The sequence below is a fragment of the Pongo pygmaeus genome, chromosome 18 (assembly GCF_028885625.2).
Source record: "Pongo pygmaeus isolate AG05252 chromosome 18, NHGRI_mPonPyg2-v2.0_pri, whole genome shotgun sequence".
Lineage (NCBI taxonomy): Eukaryota > Metazoa > Chordata > Mammalia > Primates > Hominidae > Pongo > Pongo pygmaeus.
In genome coordinates, this window is record NC_072391.2 from 26,960,950 (window position 1) to 26,983,488 (window position 22,539).

General features: G+C 46.1%; 1 protein-coding gene and 1 non-coding gene across 2 annotated transcripts in view; one reads left to right on the top strand and one right to left on the bottom strand.

The window, feature by feature from the left end:
- CACNG3 (calcium voltage-gated channel auxiliary subunit gamma 3) overlaps window positions 1-22,539 on the top strand; it is a 109,275-nt gene that overhangs the window by 70,853 nt on the left and 15,883 nt on the right. The window lies entirely within an intron of this gene.
- LOC129016401 (small nucleolar RNA SNORA1) lies at window positions 8,794-8,926 on the bottom strand. The gene has a single exon (XR_008494803.2). It is a non-coding gene; the product is annotated as a small nucleolar RNA SNORA1 (small nucleolar RNA).

A 22,539-nucleotide genomic window follows, 5' to 3' on the forward strand; every position in this document is an offset into this window, starting at 1 on the left:
AGCTGCCAGTTTAGCTCAAATCACCATTGCCCCCACCCCAGATCATTCTCCATCTGGCAGCCTGAGGGACCATTTACAAAATGCATACCCTATCATATCACTCTCCTGCTTAATCCCTGAAACCCCCATTGCCCTTGAAATAAATGCTCCTCAGTGGCCCATGTGCTCTCCCTCCTGTGGTCTCAGCCTTCTCTCAGCTTTTCCCTCCTTCTCCCTCTACTCTGCTGTTCCCTACTGGGTCTCTTCTGTTCCTCCACACACCAGCTCATGCTACTATAGGGCTGGCTCTTCCTCTTCCCTCTGCCTGCACTGCTTGTCCTGATTTGCAAGGAGGCTGCTTCTTTCCCCTTTCAGCTCTCAGGCCACACAGCCCCCTCAAAGACCTCCTCCCTGCCTCATCACCCTCGGTCACTCCGAGCCCCTTATCTTGGGGGTCTTTTTAGCTCTGATTGCTGTTGGAAGTCATTTGTTCCATTGTCCTCCCCATCCCCTTGAAAGAACCAAGAGTGCTGTATGTCATGACCCCGGAGCCACAGTGCCTGCAGGGATGCCAGGCACAGGGCAGCTATTTATTGAGTGAAATGAATGAATGAATTTATGTTATGAGTTCTGTGTCTACTGGGGGAAGAGGGCAGGAATTTCATATCAGCCAATTCTTTAATCTCAGCCAATTCCTTCCCTTGAGGGGTGTCTAAATTCTGGGGGACAGCAGAGGTGGGTATATGTGGTCTGGATCATTGATCCATGACAGCATCTGCTGAGATGTTCTCATTCCCTGGGACAAAAGAAACATCATCAGGTACATGGGAATAAGGGTTAGGGGGACGTCAGTTAACATTCAGCAGAGTCACCCACCACCAATCTTTAGCCCACTCTATTCTCCCACACTCCTGAGATCAGGAACACTCAGGACCCTGGGAGCTCCCTTTCCCAAGTCCTAGGAGCCAGACCCCAGGGATTGCGTACATCAGCTGGAATGCATTGCTGAGCGCAAGCCCCGCCAACCCCAGCGAGCTCTGCCCCTGGGAGAAGGTGCTCAGTACTGTTATGCAGCACGGGCTGGTGAGTCACAGTTTATGAGCCGCCTCATACCCATCACTTTGATGCTCACAACAAGCCCGACAGGTAGGAAAAGTAGAGTTTATGAGCTTCTTTTCACAACTGTGGAAACCAAGATCAGAAATGGTAATGTGAGTTGCTCAGGTTTGCAGAGCAGGCATGGAGGCAAAGCTGGGACTGGGAGACTATTACATGGTTAGAGCTTAATAAATGGTAGGTGCTGCTGTTCCAAACAGGTGAGGACTCTCAGTTCATGAGGACTCTCAGTCGCAAAGTACAGAAATCCATTTCAAATAAGTGTAAGCAGCCACATAAGCTATTGGCTGATGGAACTGAAATATCGAAGGTTTACCTGTTTCAAGCACGGCTGGAGCCAGGGGCTCAAATGATATTAGCAAGATTCAGATCATCAACACCTCTCAGCTCTATTCTGAAATCTCTGCCTTGATTTCACCCTCAAGCTTGCTGTCTCCAACGTGGAGGGGTTGGGGGCTTGGCAACTGTAGCCCCAGCCCACTAGCTTAGCCACTCAACGGAAAATAACATTTTTCTTTTTTTTTTTGAGATGGAGTTTCGCTCTTGTTGCCCAGGCTAGTGTGCAATGGCACAACCTCTGCTCACTGCAACCTCCGCCTCCTAGGTTCAAGCAATTCTCCTGCCTCAGCCTCCCGAGTAGCTGGGATTACAGGCATGCGCCAGTAGGCCCGGCTCATTTTGTATTTTTAGTAGAGACAGGGTTTCTCCACGTTGGCCAGGCTGGTCTCGAATTCCCGACCTCAGGTGATCTGCCCGCCTCGGCCTCCCAAAGTGCTGGGATTACAGGTGTGAGCCACCGCACCCGGTCAACATTTTTCTTTCTCAACATTTCTAACCAAGGTTCCAAGACTATCTTCACTGGACAAACTTGGTCACTTGCCCTACCCTGAACCAATCACTCCAATCAAGCTGGTGAGACATGTTTATTGGCCAGATCTGGGTCATGTGCTCACCCTCTTAGCCAACCACTGTAGCCAGGAGAATTTAGAATTCTGATTGGCCAGGACTGAATCACATGCGCACTTCTGAAACTGACAATGGAGTCACCCTATGCTCACCTCACTCTCTGCACAGGCTGAAGTGGGAGAGAAGGCATTCCCTACCGTGGAATGAAGGTAGCCTTACCAGTGGAAGGGAGAATGGAAGCTCCTCTGGCAGCTAGAACAGATGTTTCCTCCAGATGCCTGGTACAGACCAGTAACCTCAGCCCCTTGACCAGAGAAACATGCCATGATCTCTGTCTCCTGCCACCTGATCCTGAACCAGTCTAGCTAATGACGCCTAACTGGAGGCTCCAGGCTCGAGGCTCAGGCCAGAAACAGAGGCTGGCCTCTCCCTGCTAATGGCAGCAGGTGACGGGGATGAAGGAGGTGGCGGTAAATGTGATGGTAGCCCGGCATCCTCCTCATGCAGAGAGGTGAAGTCCTAAGTCTCTAAGGAGTGGCCAAGGCAGGGGCTCCAAACCAAAAAAAAAAAAAGCCATAGCAATGAGAGAAGGAAGAGGAAAAGAAGACTCGGGCTCAGAGAGGCTCTGGAATAAAAGGAGACTCTCAGGCAGTGAAGAGATGCCAATAAACAAAGCTTAAAGGACAGTTCATCCAGGCTGGGTGCTGTGACTGATGCCTGTAATCCCAGCACTTTGGGAGGCCAAAGTGAGAGGATCACTTGAGCCCTCACTTCGAACTCCTCACCATGAGTTCGAAAGCAGCCTGGGCAAAATAAGAAGAACTTGTTTCTACGAATATATATATGTATTCGTAGTATATATATATATATTCCTAGTGTATATATATATATATATGGGGGGGCTGAGGTTGGGGGGGATCGTTTGAGCTCAGGGGTTAAAGGATGCAGTGAGCTATGATTGTACCGCTGCACTCCAGCCTCAGTGACAGAGTGAGAACCTGTCTCAAAAAAAAAAAAAAAAAGAACAGGCCGGGTGCAGTGGCTCATGCCTGTAATCCCAATGCTTTGGGGGGCTGAGGCAGGAGGATCGCTTGAGGCCAAGAGTTCAAGGCCAGCCTGGGCAACATAGTGAGACCACATCTCTACAAAAAAATGAAAACAGTAATGGAGCATAGTGGTGAGCACCTGTAGTCCCAGCTACATGGGAGGCTGAGGCAGGAAAATCACTTGAGCCCCGGAGTTTGAGGCTGCAGTGAGCTATGATCATGCCACTGCACTCCTGAGTGTCACAGAAAGACCTTGTCTCAGAAAATAAACAAAGTAAAAACAATTCAGACGTGAAGGAAATACGCAGTACTCATCCCATACATTCATTTGTCCACTTGTTTATTTAACAACCTACTATGTGCCAGGTCCTGGGAAGACAGCGGTGAGCAAGACAGAGATGCTCTCGGGATTTACAATAGACAGGAATAAACAGACACATCATTAAACTCATAATTAATCCTTTGTAATATGTGCCTGAAAGAGAAGCACAGGGTGTGGTGCTGTGAGGGCAGATTATTGGATGGCATCAGCCTGGGGACATATTTTTGGTAAGATCTGAAGCCCAGATAGAAATTACTCAAATGCAGGATGGAGAGGGAGAAATAATTGAGGCTGAGAGTGCTCGTGCAAAGGCCCTGAGGCAGGAAAGATAAAACAAAGCCTGTGCGGCAGGAATTTGGTGAGAAAGATTTGGAGAGGGGCTGGGGCCACATCACACAGGATCTCGTAGGCCAGGTTAAAGACTTTTGTCACCATCCAACAAGAAGTTGCCCAAGATACCTGCAGACATATACAAAGGACAGTCTGATGTTCAGGGCACAGTTATAAAGCACCTACTGTGTATCAGATTGGGTGCAGGATATTTGGGATTCAGTGGTGCTTATAGTCTAGGAAATAAGAAGACAGAAAATAAACTAGGCAATAAATATAAACAAGATATTTAGCATACTCACGGATCATCGTAAGCTTAGCAAAGAAAGTGACTGGAGATGTTCAAGTGATGTGAGGACCTGACGGCCCCGTGAAGGGCTGGGAGAAAGTGGTCCAGGCAGAAAGAGCATCAGCTGCAAAGGGCTGGCAGCCATAAGACGTGTACTCACCAGTGCGCCCACAGAGAGTCACATCCACAGGCGGGCATCATGTGCCCATTTACATTCCTTGCTCTTTCAAAATGCGTCTGCATCCACCTCTGATAACCTGGGATGCCCCCCACTCTCACCCCGACTTCATCACATACACACATACACCCTTTCGTAGCCTCACCCCACTCAGAGACAGCCCCCGCCACACCCCCATCATATGGCAACTAGCAAAGATCCTAAGGGCTGAGTTGGCAGGGAGAATGGGGATCTGGGGGAGGAGACACCGCCCTCTTTCCCTTCTTCAGCCAAGAGGCCTGGGGGCAGCTCAGATTCAAGCAGGGGTGGGGGAACCACCAGGATGTCCATGCAAGTTGGAGGGAGGCATCCAGGTCTTTACCTTGCAGAACTAAATCCCAGTGTGGTGTTTGCTCAAAACGCCAGAACTATTCCTGGATGTCAGGTGCAGTTAATGGTTGCCGTGGCAACCGCCCATGCTTAATGAATAGAAGAGAGTAAAAGACGCCCCGGATAAATGTCAAGGCCCGGGATGGATTTGCTTGGGAGCAAATCTGTTAGCGCTGGGCAGAGCTGACCAGTGAAGGTTGAAATGAGCAGTCCAGGGTAGCTGAAGACAGATCCAGGAGGCTCTCTTCTCCTTCTCAGCTTAGCATAGTCAGAATGCTAACATTTCACAAAATGTCAAAAAGTGTGGCTCTTTATACAGACAGTTAAACATAGGCTCCAGTTTTGCAGGTTTGATTCTGCACATGTTTATGTAGTTTGCAGGGAACAGAAATCTAAGCCCAGGTCTCTCAGGAGTTGAGACGTCACTCTTTTCTTTTTTCTTTAACTCTTTCTGCATTACCTTTTTTAATGAAGAAAGTGTCAAATTAGGGTCAAAAATAATATTTTAAACTCTGAACCTCTACACATTATATTGTCATTGTGCTATTTACATGCTGCTTACAGGATTAGAAAACAACTGGTAGTGGCTGGGCCACGGTGGCTCACACTTGTAATCCCAACACTTTGGGAGGCCAAGGCAGGTGGATTACTTGAGGTCAGGAGTTTGAGACCAGCCTGGCCAACATGGTGAAACCTGTCTCTACTAAAAAAATACAAAAATTAGCTGGGCATGATGGCATGCACCTGTAATTCCAGCTACTTGGGAGGCTGAGGCATGAGAATCTCTTGAACCACAGAGGATGGAGGTTGCAGTGAGCTGAGATTGAGCTACTGCACTCCAGCCTGGGCAACAGAGTGAGACTCTGTCTCAAAAAAAAAAAAAAAAAAGAAATGAAAAGAAAACAACTGGTAGTGTCTGGTAATAAGGCATAAGTTAAATGCCGCACAATGAGCATCCGTCACGTCCTCTGGAGCATCCCAGTGACCATGTGCATAGCTGCATTAGGGAACCATGTCAAACTCTGTTGGCCCATGAAAGTGAAGCCCAAGTCCAAGGTACGGACCAGCTCTGCACTCGCAGCTGCAGTCAAGGACTCGGGACTCACCATGGCTGTAATGCTTGCTTGTAGGGAGACCTCAGATCAGTCTCAGAAGGCCTCAATCCCAAATCTTCTAAGGGGAAATAACCCTCCCCACAAACCTTCCACATCCCCAAACCTATCTTGCCTATCCTCCAGGCAGGGTCTCAAATACTCCCTGAGGGCAAGTTTTTTGTAATGTGATGACAGTAGGGTGTGTCCATCTGATGACAGAGGCTGGAGCACCTCCCGAGGTCGCAGCACTGCTCTCAGCCTCTGCTATGCATCAGAATCTTGGAGAAACATGTTCAAAAACACAGGTTCTCAAAGCCTCTAATTCAAGGCATTGTGTAGGTGCCCAGGAATGCACTTGTTTGTTTGTTTGTTTTAAGGAGATCCCAGGTGATTCTCATGCAGGTGGACCCAATTTTTCCAGGCACCTCTGAAAGAGAGATGTCTCCAGTTAAAAAGCAGCTAAGACCCAGGAGCCACAGCTATGACCCTTGTTCTCTTCAACCCTTCTCCCCAGAAGCCCCAGAAGCCTCTGTGGTCTGAAAACAGGATGAGTTCTGCATGCTTTTTAATGCCTGCCAAGGTAGGGTTAAGAAGACTTTCAGACACTCTAAGCAATGAAATGATCAGGGTGACCACCCTACCCTCATAGATCTCCAGTGTTAGTAATACTAAGCTGTTAAGTAAGGAAGATCAACACACATCTGGTTTTTTTCTGTTGCATTTCAATGCTTTTTGTACATGTCAAATATCAAATAATTTATAGTTGTCATTCTCTCTGTCTCTCTCTCTCTCTGTACCCATGCTTTGCTGGTACCCCAGACACATGACTATTCTACCGAATTGGTGACTCCTACAGCAGTGCCTACAAAGTTTCAAGGTACTGTGTTGGTGAACATGCCCTATGGTCTAGGCTAGGAAAGGCTGGGCTCTTGGCTCTGAGCTCCAGGACTAACCAGAATCAAAACCCTCAATAACCAAACAATGGAGGACCAAGGAAAACAGTTCACTCTAAACCTCCCAAACCCATTCAATGGGCCGATCAAGCAAAGAGCTCAAAACCAGGCTCTTTAGAAATGAGGCAAGCCTATTCATCATGCACAGAAACGGACAGGTAGCACGGACAGTCATTCCTCATTAAATTCCCCATACTCTGTTTTAAGGTAGTACCCTCTCTCGACAAGGCATACCTCTGTGGACTCTGGCTTGACTACTGTTCCACCCCCATCACCAGTGGCTTCTCCAAAAGGCCCAAGGTCACTTTCAATGATTCCTCTAAGATGCACTTTCATTCCTGCTCCTCCACAAGTTCCTAGCATGCAAAGAGATTTCTCACACTATAAATCAGATTGTGTTTCTCATGTGCTGAAAACCCTCCAAAGCCTGGACCATACATGCTCCTTTTCAGTTCTGGACCCTGGCCTGTAAGAAGCTCGATGATATGTGCCTGCTCCTTCATGGGCCTGATCTTATCCCACTTTCCCCCTCACTCACTCTGCTCCAGTTGCCCTGAGCTTGTCTTTGTTCTAGAAACACGCTAAAGTGCCATCCTTCCCCAAGGCCTTGACACTTGCAGTTTCCTCTGCCTGGAAGGCTCTTCCCTCAAGTCTTCCCATAGGTGGCTTCCTCTTGTCACTCAGGTTGACTGATCAGATAGGCCTTTTCTGTCCACCCAATCTCACAACTGTCCTCCCCCACCCCAATCACATTCTCTCCAGGGTTTATTATTTTCATGGAACTTACCACTGAAATTATCTTTTCATTTTTAGTGACGCATTTGTTTCATTTATTTCTTTGTTTAAGCTAGATGTCTCTCCACTAGAACATAACGGCCTGGTCTATTTTGTTCACTGATAAATTTCAAGTGCTGGAAACAGTGCTTAACACAAGCAACCTAGGTGCCTCTCCAGGTATCTATTGAACAAAAGAATGAATCAGGGACCAGGTGCGATGGCTCATGCGTATAATTGCAGCATTTTGGGAGGCTAAGGTGGCAGATCAATTGAGGTCACAAGTTTGAGACCAACTGGACAACATAGTGAGGCCCCATCTCTACAAAAATAAAATAAAAAGATTAGCCAAGGGTGATGACATGCACCTGCAGTTCCAGCTACTTGGTAGGCTGCAGTGGGAGGATCACCTGAGCCTGGGAGATTGGAGCTGCAGTGAGCCATGATTGTGCCACTGCCCTTCAGCCTGGGCAACAGAGCAAGACCCTGTCTCAAAAAAAAAAAATGAGAAAAGAATAAATCAGGATGTGCATCAACCACAGTTCTGTACACCAGAATAAAATGTTTATTTCTCAGAAACTGACTCGTTGTTCTCTTATTAGAAGAGGTAATTTGTAATTGCTATACCCTAAGTGCTTCATCTTGATCAGGGTCCAAGCTCAGCTCAGCGTCCTTGTTACTATGAATTCATTATCCAAATCCCTGTGCACAAGTTTGTACGGACAGGCAAGTAAAATCTGTCTTAATATGAATATGTGCATTCATGACCGGACCAGTTATAAAATCATTCCCTACACAGGCACCCCCCTCCCTATTCCACTCCACACCCCTGCCCCATTTAACACTCTGCAATTCGCGGTTTTTGTCTGACAGCCTGTTTCTGATTGCCAGCTCTTGTCAACACGTGACAATACAACAAAAATAGGAGGCAAAACGTGATGTGTTAACCACGGGTAGACAAGAGCCTGCTGGAGGGACACAAGCTAACAATGGAAGAAGAGAAAATTGACAAGAACGATGATGTGATAGACACATCCAATGATTTGAATATCAAAGAATTAACAGGAGCCCTTAGGAAAACTGATGACATGCTCAAATATTTCTTGCAAAAATGACCCATTTTATGATCCTGCTGTGAAAGTCAAACTTTATGATCTTGTCAGGGAAGGGAAAGATTTCATACTGGACTACCATGCGATTTTATCAGAAAAATTATGCATGCCCCACCCCTGCCACTCCGAAATCAAAAAAGCTTACTTTTTTTGTTCACCCTAGTACATAGTTAAAGAAGATCAGAAAAAAATCAGCATGTTTTCCTGAATTATAATTTCATTTTCAGATAAAGTTGGAAGCATGTTTTGGGACTTGATTGTTTACTATGAATAGGAGGCCCTGGGTTTTTTTTCTTTTATTTTATTCTCTTAAAAAAAAATTTCAAAATGTTACAGGTTTCATTGTTATCACTGCAATACATATACTGTTATGGAAGCATAACCCGTGTTTCAATCTAGCTACTTACAATTTTCAGACACCATGATCGACAGTGCCCATTCTCATCTAGAAAGAGGCTTTAGTCCCTATTTTTGAGTGGACTCACCTGAAGGCTGTGGTCTTTGACCTTAGCTGCACAGTTAATCACCCAAGGAGCTTTGAAAAATCCATAGCCTGGGCAACATAGCAAGACCCTATCTCTACCAAAAAAAAAAAAATTTAAAAATTAGCCAGGTATGGTGGCATGCACCTGTAATCCTAGCTACTCAGAAGGCTAAGGCAGGAGGATTGCTTGAGCCCAGTAGTTCGAGGCTGCAGTGAGCTATGATTGTGCCACTGCACTCCAGTCTGGTGACAGAGCAAGACCCTATCTCTCAAAAAGAAAAGAAGGGGAGGGGAGAGGAGAGGAGAGGAGAGGAGAAGAGAGGAATTCAGATGCCCAGATAAAGTAAGAATCCCTGGGAGTAAAACCCCAGCCTCAGTGTTTTTCAAGCCTCCCTTCCCAAAGTAATTCCAATGTGAACCGATGTTGAGAATCACTGTTGTAAGGCATCCTTATTCTCAGATAATAAAGATCTGCTGTAACAACAGGGGCCCAAACATTCTTAATCAAGGGCTTAACCCAAGTACTCAGGAAGCACAAACACACATGATATTTGCTCTTCCTTCCTGATATCATAAAGCAAAAATCTTCACAAAAGAGTTCTAGCAAAAGACCTACAATGCTGGACCCTAGGTTCCTGCTGCCCTCTGTTTTGAGCTCTAAGCTGGACTTTTGGGGGCCTGGAATGTGGTTGCACTGGCTGGACTCATGCTGAGATGGATGTCAAGCTCTGGCTACAGAATTGGCCCTGTTTATGGGTTGGAGCAGGTTCCAGGCACTGTCGCTGGGCTAGGTGGGCTGGTGAGGAGTGCCAGCCCTCACTCTGAGCACATCATGACTGTCCAGAGCCTACTCTGAAGTGATATCTCTCTGTTAGATTCGTGGATTCACAGCCACCAAAATCTGCCCCAGGACCCTCCGTGTGGGCTGTGCAGAGGAGATGGATGTGAGAAGACCATCGAGAGGCTCTACTGATATCCTCTCCTTCCACTGGAGTGGGGACATCCTGGGGCAACCTGTCTCCACTCCCCATTTAGGATCTCCCTTCAGGACTGCAGACTCGGAAAGATTGGGCCTTGGATGATAGTCTCACTTCCCCAGGCCTCTCCGCTCTGGATCCAGTATTTCTTGACTTGAAGTCAGATCCACTAAATTCAGAGCTGTCTTTGAATGACCCAGAAATCTCTGTCTGGCCTTTGGCCAAAATTGGCATAGCAGGTTGGTCTAGCTCTATTCCCTCCCAAGAGTGATGGTTCCTGGGGCTCCTTGCCTGGGTTAGCGCTCTGTGGGAATACACATGCATGCACAGGTCTGCACATGTGTACCCATGTCTGGGTGAGGGCAGGATGAAGAAGGCCATACCCTCCAATTTTCCATTGCTTTCCTCTCACCCCCATGCCCAAAATAGAGATAATGATATTAATAACTGCCCCCTGTTAACCCTCTTTCCAGTGCTTGGCACTATGTTAGTGCTATTTAGAGGATTTTGCAAGAGCTCAGGGTCTAGGGTTAGACAGACCTTGGTTTTATGACTCAGCTTCCCCTTCTATAAAAGTATTTATTGGGCCAGGCACGGTGGCTCACACCTGTAATCCCAGTGCTTTGGGAGGCTGAGGCAGGCAGATCACCTGAGGTCAGGAGTTCAAGACCAGCCTGACCAACATGGTGAAATGCTGTCTGTACTAAAAATACAAAACTTAGCCGGGCGTGGTGGTGGGCACCTGTAATCTCAGCTACTCAGGAGGCTGAGGCATGAGAATCGCTTGAACCTAGGAGGCAAAAGTTGCAGTGAGCCAAGATCGCGTCATTGCACTCCATCCTGGATAACAGAGCAAGACTCCGTCTCAAATAAATACATACACACATACATACATACATAAAATAAAATAAACATACTTATTGAATTGACATCCACATACATAACACTTGCCATGTGCTAAGCATTGCTCTAATGCACTTGATGAACACTGACTCTTCTATTCCTATTGTTATTCTCAGCTTTCAAAGGAGGAAACTGAGGCACTTGTAAGTTAAGCAACTTGCAGAGCTGGGATTCAAACCCACTCATTCTGGCTCCAAAATCCATGCTCCTCAGCCCATCCTATGACCAACAATAGTGGCTGCTTCATGGGATTGTGAGCAATACCCAAAGAGCCTTTACCCAAGGCCTGGCAGAGCACATCTCAACAAACATGGGTACTATGATGATTTCTTTTGAAACCCCCAACAGGCTGGGTGGTGGCTCATGCCTGTAATCTCAGACTTTGAGAGGCCAAGGCAGGCGGATCACTTGAGGCCAGGGGTTGGAGACCAGCCTAGCCAACATGGTGAAACCTTGTCTCTACTAAAAATACAAAAAATAAAAAATAAAAAAAAATCCGCCTGCCTCGGCCTCCCAAACTGCTGGGATTACAGGCGTGAGCTACTGTGCCTGGCCCAGTAAATACTTTTATAGAAGGGGAAACTGAGTCATAAAACCAAAGTCTGCCTAACCCTAGGCCCTGAGCTCTTGCAATTTTGGTGGCACACACCTGTAGTCCCAGCTACTCGGGAGGCAGAGGCAGGAGAATCGCTTGACCCTGGGAGGCGGGGGTTGCAGTGAGCCGAGATGGCACCACTGCACTCCAGCCTGGGCAGCAGAGTGACACTCTGTCTCCAAAAAAAAAACAAAGAAAGAAACCTCAGCAATCTGGAGATCACTGGCATTTTTTTATTTATTTATTTTTTTTTTTTTGAGACGGAGTCTCGCTCTGTCTCCCAGGCTGGAGTGTAGTGGCATGATCTCAGCTCACTGCAAGCTCTGCCTCCCAGTTTCATGCCATTCTCCGGCCTCAGCCTCCTGAGTAGCAGGGACTATAGGCGCTCGCCACTACACCCGGCTAATTTTGTTTTTGTGTTTTTAGTAAAGGCGGGGTTTCACTGTGTCAGCCAGGATGGTCTCGATCTCCTGACCTTGTGATCTGCCTGCCTCGGCCTCCCAAAATGCTGGGATTACAGGCGTGAGCCACCGTGCCCAGCCAATCATTAACATTTTCTAACTGAGGAGATCAAGTCCAGGCACTGCGACTCATACCTATAATCCTAGTACTTTGGGATGCCAAGGTGGCAGGACGGTGTAAGGCCAGGAATTCGAGACCAGCCTGGGCAATATAGCAAGACCCCATCTCTACCTTGAAAAAATAAAACTAAAATTAAAAAAAAGAAAAACTAAAATGAAGAGATCAAGGCTGAGGGGAAGAAGGTGCCTTAGTCCATTTGGGCTGCTATAACAAAGTACCATAGGATGGGTGGCTTGCAAATAACAGAAATTTGTTTCTCATGATTCTGGAGGCTGGAAGTCTGAGATCAGGGTGCCTGCCGGGTGGGGTGCTGGTGAGGGCCCTCTTCCGGGTTGGTGGGGTCCTGGTGAGGGCCCTCTTCCAGGTTGGTGGGGTGCTGGTGAGGGCCCTCTTCCAGGTTGGTAGGGTGCTGGTGAGGGCCCTCTTCCGGGTTGGTGGGGTGCTGGTGAGGGCCCTCTTCCGGATTGGTGGGGTGCTGGTGAGGGCCCTCTTCTGGGTTGGTGGGATGCTGGTGAGGGCCCTCTTCCGGGTTGGTGGGGTGCTGGTGAGGGCCCTCTTCCGGGTTGGTGGGGTGCTGGTGAGGGCCCTCTTCCAGGTTGCAGATGGCTGTCTTTTCACTGTATCTCCACATGGCAGAAAGAGAACAAGAGAGCTCTCTGGAGTTTCTTTTATAAGGACACTAATCCCATTCATGACCCTCATGACCTAATCATGTCCCAGCAGGCCCCACTCCTAATACCATCATTGTAGGCATTAGGATTTCCTTTTTTGTTGTTGTTGTTTTGTTTTGTTTTGTTTTGTTTTGTTTTTATATAGAGTCTTCCTCTGTCACCTAAGCTGCAGTGTAGTGGTGCGATCATAGCTCACTGCAGCCTCAATCTCCCAGACACAAGTGATCCTCCCACCTTGGCCTTCCGAGCATCTGGGACTCTAGGTGTGTGCCACCATGTCCAGTTAATTTCTAAACTTTTTGTAGAGAGGGGCCTTGCCGTGTTGCTTAGGCTAGTCTTGAGCTCCTGGGCTCAATAGATCCTCCTGCCTCGGCCTCCAAAAGTGCTGGGATTACAGGTGTGAGCCACCATGCCCTGCAGGCATTAGGATTTCAAGATAGGAATTTTGAGAGGACATGAGCATTCAGTCCATTGCACAAGGCCATACAACTGGTAACTTAGTGGCTGGGCAAGGATTCAAACTGAAAGCTTGGGTTCCTACCAGTATACGACACTATCCCTCTAGAGGTCAGATAGGCACCTGCTGAAGAAGAGGCAGCCGATTTCTCCCCCAGATTGCAACCATCTGACTTATTTGTAAAAATCCACAGACAAGCAGCCTTATACCCCTTTGTGATTGCTGGTGACCACTTCCCAGGATCAGGCTGGGGCCCACGCTGCTGAGATCTGAAAGGAAACACTCAAAATAGGGACTTTGAGCCCCTTTTCAGCTCAAGTACCTGGGAAGCACCACTTTCTCCAGAGATAGACGACAAGGGCTTTAAGAGTTAAACATACAGGCCAGGTGTGGTGGCTCACGTCTGTAATCCCAGCTCTTAGGGAGGCAGAGGTGGGAGGATAGCTTGAGCCCAAGAGTTTGAGACCTGCCTGGGCAATGTAGTGAGATCCCATTTTTAATAATAATAATAATAATAATTTTTAAATTAAAAAATAGTTAAAAATACAAACATCCCATTTCTAGAGCCCCTCCCCATTCCTGCATGTTTGGAAGCCACCCAGAACCAGGTCAGTTATTTCAGTTACCCCAAATCTGGTGGTCTCAAGGTTACTCCCTACCCTAAGAAAGAGCTGGGGCTGACCTTGGTCCATGTCCATGTGCAACTCAACCTCCTAGATTTTCCAGAGGTTGAGTTGCACACGGACATGTGCAACTGAAGGGACATGGAGAGCTAAAGGGACAGCTAGAAGGGCAGCTGATGGACCCAGTGATCACTGTGCTGAAAAGACAGCTGGAAGGGCAGCTGATGGACCCAGTGAAACCACCGCAATAGGCCTTCTTTTTTCCTACTAGCCTCTCTTCCGTTCCTCAAACTCACCAAGTTCACTCCCACCCCAGGGTCTTTGCATTTCCATTTCCTTCTACCTGGAAAGCTCTTTCCTGGACTCTTCATATAACTGGCTCCTTCTCTTTTTTCAGGTCTGAGCTCAAGTGTCCCTTCTGCAACAACCCTATCCAGTTTTGCCCTCCACTTGCCCCCACCCAATGAAGAGTTACTATCACATCATCCTGTTTTGTATCTTTCTTGGTTTTTTGTTTTTGTTTGTTTGTTTTTTGAGACAGAGTCTCACTCTGTCACCCAGGCTGGAGTGCAGTGGCAAGATCTCGGCTCACTGCAACCTCTGCCTTCTGGGTTCAAGTTATTCTCCTTCCTCAGCCTCCCGAGTAGCTGGGATTACAGGCATGCACCATCATGCCCAGGTTATTTTTATATTTTTTTTTTAGTAGAGGCAGGGTTTTACCATGTTGGTCTGGCTGGTCTCGAAGTCTTGACCTCAAGTGATCTGCCTGCCTCGGCCTCCCAAAGTGCTGGGATTACAGGTGTGAGCCACCATGCCCAGCCCCAGTGTTTTGTATCTTTCAAAGCTCGGTTATATTGTCTATAGTCTCTCTCCTCAATGAGAATGCAAGTTCCGAGGATCAAGACCATCTCTGTCTTGAGCATTAAGGAATCCCTAGGACCTAAAACCAATCTTCACAACCCAGTTCTCACACTTACCTTCCCCAGTTCCCATCACCCCTCTCCTCTCACCTGTACCCACTGGATCTGTCCTCCAGACCATTAATCCTCTAAACACCTTGAGCTACTTTGAGTTCCCAAATGAGTTTTTCTCTTGTTCTCTCTCTCATCATCACACATGCTATTCCCTCTGCTTCGAGAAACACACCTCCCTTCCTCTGATTAACTTCTAATTAACCTTCAGGTCTCAGCTTAGACATAATTTCACTCCAAGTACAGTTAACAAAAATTATTCTGCTGAGTTATCAGGTGAGAGAATTTTTGGTGGTGGGGAAAGCACTTTTAATCCCTTCCAAACTGTTTTAATTCTCTATGTACATCTATTCTTTTTAATTTAAAAGGGATTAACTGAATAAAGGGTAATGGACTGTCTCTTGTTTTCTTTGTATTATTTCTCTGTATTGAAAAAATGTCGTAGTAAATGTGATTTTAAAATGCCAGTACCACAATGACTTAATTATTACAGCTTTATTGTATGGCTTAATATCGTGTAAGAAACCACCTCACTGCGCTCTTTCATTCATTCTACTGTGTTTTTTCAGCTAATTGCCTTCAGCTGCTTCTTCCTTTTTTTTTTTTTTAGCTGGAGTCTCGCTGTCTCACTCAGGCTGAGTGCAGTGGTGCCATCTCAGCTCACTGCAATCTACGCCTCCCAGGTTAGAGAGATGCTCCTGCTTCGGCACCCCAAGTAGCGGGGACTATAGGCGCCCGCCACCTCGCCCAGCTAATTTTTGTATTTTTAGTAGAGACGGGGTTTCACCATGCTGGCCAGGCTGGCCTCGAACTCCAGACCTCAGGTGATCCACCCGCCTCAGCCTCCCAAAGTGCTAGAATTACAGGCTTGAGCCACTGCACCCAGCCTACTTTCAGCTTCTTAAGTAGACTAATTCTATCACCTGGAAAAATTGTAATTTTATTCCATTTTTTTTCTGTTGCTTGTAACTCTTAATTCTGTTTTATTCCTTCTTGTGCTAGAATTTGTTGAACCATAACAAATAATCGAGGCAATGATAGGCATTCTTATCTCAGTCCTGATTTCAGTAGGAAAATTTCAAGAGTTTGACCTTTAAGAAAAAGTGTCAGAAGTTACAGCTAGAAGGGAGGAATACGTTCTAATATCCTATAGCACTGTAGGGTGAATATGGTTAACAATAACTTAGTGTGGCCAGGTGTGGTGGTTCACACCTGTAATCCCAGCACTTTTGGAGGCCTAGGTGGGAAGATTGCTTGAGTCCAGCAGTTCAAGATCTGCCTGAGCAACATGGCAAGACCCCCATCTCTACAAAAAATATAAAAATTAGCTGGTTGTGGTGGTGCACACCTGTAGTCCCAGCTACATGGGAGGCTGAGGTGGGAGGATCGCTTGAACCCAGGAGTTCAAGATCATCTTGGGCAACATGACAAGACCCGCATCTCTACAAAAATATAAAAACTAGCCTAGGTGTGGTGGTGCACACCTGTAGTTCCAGCTATAGGAGGCTGAGGTAGGAGGGTCACTTGAGCCCAGAACGTCGAGGCTTCAGTGAGCCATAAGCATGACACTGCTCTACAGACTGGGCAACAGAGCGAGACCCCGTCTCAAAATAAATAAATAAAATAATTTAGTGTATCTTTTCCAAAAGCTAAAAGAGGTAGATTTACCAATTACCTTGATTTGATCATTATTCGTTATATACATGTATCAAAGTATCACTCTGTATCCCATAAATATGTACGATTGTTACATGTCAACTTAAAAGGAACAGAAAAAGAAAAAAAGAGTATCCACTTAAGGACAGCACCCCTCCTCATGTGAAAGAAGTACTTTCCCATTGTCTGAACCAGAGACAACCTATTGGTACAATCTTCTATCCCCAGGTTGAAGCTGTGGCCACCAAAAAGCCAGTCTCTGCAACTGTACTTCAACACCTCTGGAAATCTCTTTTGGCTCTGTCTTTTGCTCCAAACCTCTTCCCGGGGTTCTGGGGTCTATGAATTCTCAGGGCTCAGCTCTCACACATGCCCTTCGCTGGGCTCCTGTCCTCCCTCACCTGAGCTCCTGTCCTCCCTCACCTGTAACCACTGGATCCGTCCCCCAGACCAAACGCCATTGATCCTTTTCCTGCTTTAGCTTCTACCTCTCTCTGCTCCAATGCCTGAGCTTAAAGCTGTGCCAGGACAGTGCTCTTCTCTGCATCCTGACTTCATCCTTGCAGTCTGCATGTTTTCACCATCTCTCTTGCTTCCATCTTCTACAGTGGGTGGGCAAGTCCAATCTCATTCTACTTTTCTCAGATTTACTGATATGGGAAGATACTCCTAAGAAAATACAAGTGAGAAGAACAGCACGATCCCAGTTTTGTAAAGCCATTTGTGTGCGAAAGCACAGGGGAAAAAAAGCCTGGAAGGAAATATACAAAAATGCTAAATAGTGGTTATTTCTGGGAGCCAGCAATATGCTACTTACATGACTGTCCGAGCTCACTTTGTGATGCATGTATGACATGGGGTGCCAACAGATTCATTTTCAGTGTGGAGTCTTCCTTGGGGAAAGTGCTTGATTCCTTTTCCTTCTATATTGCTTCTTAAAATCTCACCGTGGCGCCAGTGTGTCTCTTGTGATCCTAAAATACCTACCAAAACCAACGGTAATAATAGCTGTAATATACTGAGTTCCTACCATACTCCAGGAACTGTACTAAGTGCTTTATGTCATTGCCTAATTAAAAGATTTATGTGTAAAGTGCTGAGAACAGCAACTGGTGTAATAAGTGCTATTACTGCCTCAACTAATTCTCATGGCAACTCCATGAAGTTACTATTGTTATCTTCATTCTGTAGAAGAGGGAACTGAGATTTGGAGAGGTAATTTGCCATAGGTACCACAGCTAGTAAGTGGCTGAGTCAGGATTCATCCCTACGTGGGACACCAAAGACTGGGCTCTTACTAAATACATTTTGGTTCAGGGGTTGCAAACTCAAATATCTACAGGGCCAGGCAAGAATATAGAGCCAGGTGGGGACTTTGGCCCACTGGAGATTTTACACCCAGTCTAAAGAGGGCTGCTGATGTCAGCTACGTCATCCAGAGATTCATTACTCCCGCATGGAAATGTAAGACAGAGGTCCCTATTTTTGAAGAGAAACTGCGAATCAGTTTTTAATGTGAAATATTCAGAATTTTAAATTGCAGCAGCCTAGGCCAGGTGCGGTGGCTCACGCCTGTCATCCCAGCGCTTTGGGAGGCTGCGGCAGGCGGATCACCTGAGGTCAGGAGTTCAAGACCAGCCTGGCCAACATGGTGAAACCCCCTCTCTACTAAAAATACAAAAATTAGCCAGGCATGGTGGCACATGCCTGTAATCCCAGCTACTCAGGAGGCTGAGGCAGGAGAATCACTTGAACCCCAGAGGTGGAGGTTGCAGTGAGCCGAGATCTTGCCACTGCACTCCAGCCTGGGTGACAGAGCAAGACTCCATCTCAAAATAAAATAAAATTAAAATAAAATAAAATAAAATGCAGAAGCTTACTTAATTTTTAAAAATAAAATACGCAAAAGAGTATTGCAGGTAAAACAAACACACACAGATAAAACCGTAAAATGAAACAGTCTGCAACCCAGATTTGCCCCAGAAGCAAATATTATCTATTTTAGAAATACCAGCCTAGATTGCATCTTCTATCCCAAGAAGTCCCAAACTCCCCTTTGCTTTCCATTTTTGCCTTTTTGGGACAGAAATCTTTAAACCAGGGACCAGCAAAATTGTTGTTAAAGAGCCAGAGAGTAAATATTTTCAGCTTTGCTCTCTCTGTGGCAAATACTGAACTCCGTTATAGTGGCATCAACAGGTTTTATTTACTTTAGTTCTCAAAATGGCTTCATGAGGAGCCTAATGTTATAATGAGGAAATTGAAGCAATATAAACAAATGGGCATGATTATCTTTCAATAAAATTTTATTTTCTGACGCTGAAATCTGAATTTCACATTTTTTTACCGGTCACAAATAATATTCTTTCGATTTTTTTTCAACCATCTAAATATGCAAAAACCATTCTTGGCTCATGGGCTGTACAACCGTGGGTAGTAAGCTGCTTTAGACCATTAAAAACTGGTGACTGCAGGCCAGGCGCAGTGGCTCACGCCTGTAATCCCAGCACTTCAGGAGGCTGAGGCAGGTGGATCAGCTGAGGCCAGGAGTTCAAGACCAGCCTGGACAATATGGCAAAACCCTTTCTCTACTAAAAATAAAAAATTAGCTGGACATAGTGGTGCATGCCTGTAGTCCCAGCTACTTGGGAGGCTGAGGCAGGAGAATCGCTTGAACTGGGGAGGTGGAGGTTGCAGTGAGCTGTGATTACACCATTGCACTCCAGCCTGGGTGACAAGAGCGAAACTCTGCCTAAAAAACAAACAAACAACAACAACAACAAAACTAGTGACTGCGTCTCCAGGAGCTACTGACGTTTGCTGGTTCTAAGTCTTAGTTTCAAGCTGCCTGAAGCCACCATGAATAGGCCCATTTTGCAAGCAGATGCCCACACGTACGTAGTTCCTAATTCCTCAGTAATTCTGACTGGTCTGTATTTAGTAGTGTTCCCATTCCATCTTCACCTGAACACTTTCTTCCTTTGAAATCTTTCGTGGAAAACAGCAAATAATGAGGAGTACGGAAATCAACTAACAATGGATGGTGTCACTACCAACACCCTTCCCCTGCCCAGGCGCCCCTGGGACATGCCATGGGGAAGCATAGTTAATGGAGAAGCCACTGGTCCAGTTCATTGCCAACATCAATAGTAGGGGGTAGGCTATAAAATGATCATGAAGCCACCAGGCAAAGAACTTAGCACAACACTGAGACTTGTTGAAGAAAGTGCAATTCATAATAGTAGTTAGGAACTTTGGGGTCAGCTGGTAAATGTCAAGCTGTGTCCTTGAGTAAATCAGTGACTTGGCTAAGCTTCAATTTCCTCCTTATATTAATAATATTGCCTCATTATAACATTAGGCACCTCAGGCCGGGCGTGGTGGCTCACGCCTGTAATCCCAGCACTTTGGGAGGCTGAGACGGGTAGATCATGAGGTCAGGAGATCGAGACCATCCTGGCTAACACAGTGAAACCCCATCTCTACTAGAAATACAAAAAATTAGCCAGGCATGGTGGCGGGTGCCTGTAATCCCAGCTACTCAGGAGGCTGAGGCAGGAGAATGGCGTGAACCCGGGAGGCAGAGCAAGCAGTGAGCCGAGATTGCACCACTGCACTCCAGCCTGGGCGACAGAGCAAGACTCCGTCTCAAAACAATAATAAATAAATAAAAATAAATAAATAACATTACGCACCTCATAAAGTCATTTAGATAGCTAAAGAGGATAAAACACATAAATGTAGCCGGGCGCAGTGGCTCACACCTGTAATCCCAGTGCTTTGGGAGGCTGAGGCTGGTGGTTCACCTGAGGTCAGGGGTTCAAGACCAGCCTGGCCAACGTGGTGAAACCTCATCTCTACTAAAAATACAAAAATTAGCCAGGAGTGGTGGTCGGGAGGCTGAGGCTCAAGAATCGCTTGAACCTGGGAGGTGGAGGTTGCAGTGAGTTGAGATCGTGCCACTGCACTCCAACCTGGGCAATAGAGCAAGACTCAGTTTCAGAAAAAAAAAAAAAACAAAAAAACGCGTAAATGCTTAGGATGGTAACTGGTGTATAGTAGGTGCACACATGTGTTACTTATTATGATTTCTTATCCAGTCAACTGGAAGGGGATGGGGCTTAAAACCAAACAGGAATATATAAATGAAACTCTAAAATATGAACAAGCATGAATAAGGTCTTTTTTTTCCAATATCAGGGAATAAATTATGGGTCTGTCTTTTTTCTAAGAATTTCCTTGAGTCTTCTCTCCTGAACCTCCTTCCTGGTTCTGAGTCTATTATTTGCCTGGTAAGCAGAGAATCAGAACCAAGGAGATGTTCTACATATTCCAAGGTATTTATTATGAAATGGCTCTGGCCTGGAGCCTACTTATAGTAGAAATTAAATATATGACACTCTTATTTTTATGAGATCATAATAGACATCATGATAGTAGCCATAATAACAATGGCTACTATTCATAGTGTAATGGTGAAACCACAGCCTCTGAAACCTGGATCCAAAAATCAATTCCATCACTCACCGGCTGTGACACCATCTCCTCTGTGATTTTCCATTGTCTCATTATCAAATGTTAATATTAACAGCCTCTACCTCCTGGGGTGGTAAACAAGGGTAAATGAGATAAGGGATGTAAGGTTTCAGCTATGTGCCTGGCCAATTGGAAGCACTTAATAAGTGTCAGCCATTATTATGACATGCCTAGAGCTTTGCAAAAATTATCTCATGTTCATGTATAGCCTTATTTCATTCTTACAACAACTGTTCTGAAATACCAACGCAGCTCTGTCTGATTCTGAACCTTGTCCATTTTCCACGACATCACAATGCCCGCCCCCCTGATTCCACTCCAGCTACACAGACAGGGAAAGGGACAAGAATGCATAATTTCTGGAAAATTTTTTGTCCTTTAAAAGAACTGGCAGAGCTATTAACTGCCCCCAGAGACTGGTTAACTGTCTAGTTAACTAACACCCAAAATGATGATTAAACATCCACACCTCAGCCGGGCAAGGTGGCTCATGCCTGTGATCCCAGCACTTTCGGAGGCCGAGGCAGGTGGATCACCTGAGGTCAGGAGTTCGAGATCAGCCTGGTCAACATGGTGAAACCCCATCTCTCCTAAAAATACAAAAATTAGCCGGGCATGGTGGCAGGTGCCTGTAATCCCAGCTACTCGGGAGGCTGAAGCAGGATAATCTCTTGAACCCGGGAGGCAGAGGTTGCAGTGAGCCGAGATCGTGCCATTGCAATCCAACCTGGGCGACAAGAGCAAAACTCCGTCCCAAACAAAACAAAAAAGACAGCAAACATGGACGGATGTTCAAGATGCATGTTCAGCAAATCTGAGGCTCCCAAAGGGGTGAACCTCATAGTGAGGGAAATGAGCTGTGATCCTTTGGGAGGGCAGAGAGGGAAAGGGAGTGTCCTGTGGTTAGATATGAACATCGTTGGGGAGAGTGGACTATTCTGGAATGCCTGGATTCAGCTCTTGATTGGAATGCCGGTTCTATTTAGGTTGGCGCAAAAGTAATTGCACAACTGCACAATTACTTTTACATCAACCTAAATAACTACTTACCTGAGTGATTTCAAGAAAAATTCTTAAGCCCTGTTTCCTCATTGGTAAAATGAGCAGAAAAAAATGATGTACTTGAATTCTACCAGCTTTTTCCTTCATTGACTGGAGGAGAGGGGAAAGATAAGATAGTCTTCATAATTAGTGTTTATGTTTCATGGTGTTTTTGCCCTTCTAAAGTGGATCCCAACATCATGCAAAATCTAAAAAGTAGCAAATTTCCATCTCCTGCTTTGTATTGTTTATCTTTTGCCTCTACTGGTCTCTTTTTTGTGCCCTAAAGAAACATGCTGTTGATGACTGATCCCATTGGCTCATGCCTATAATCCTAGCACTTCGGGAGGCTGAGGAAGGGAGGATCGCTTGTGGCCAGGAGTTTGAGGCCAGCCTGGGCAAGATAGTGAGACCTTTTGTTCTCACTATCAAAAAATGTTTAATTAGCCACGCATAGTGGCACATGCCTATAGTCCCAGCTACTTGGGAGGCTGGGGTGAGAGGATCACTTGAGCCCAAGAGTTCAAGACTGCAGTGAGCCATGATTGCACCACTGCACTCCAGCCTGGGCCACA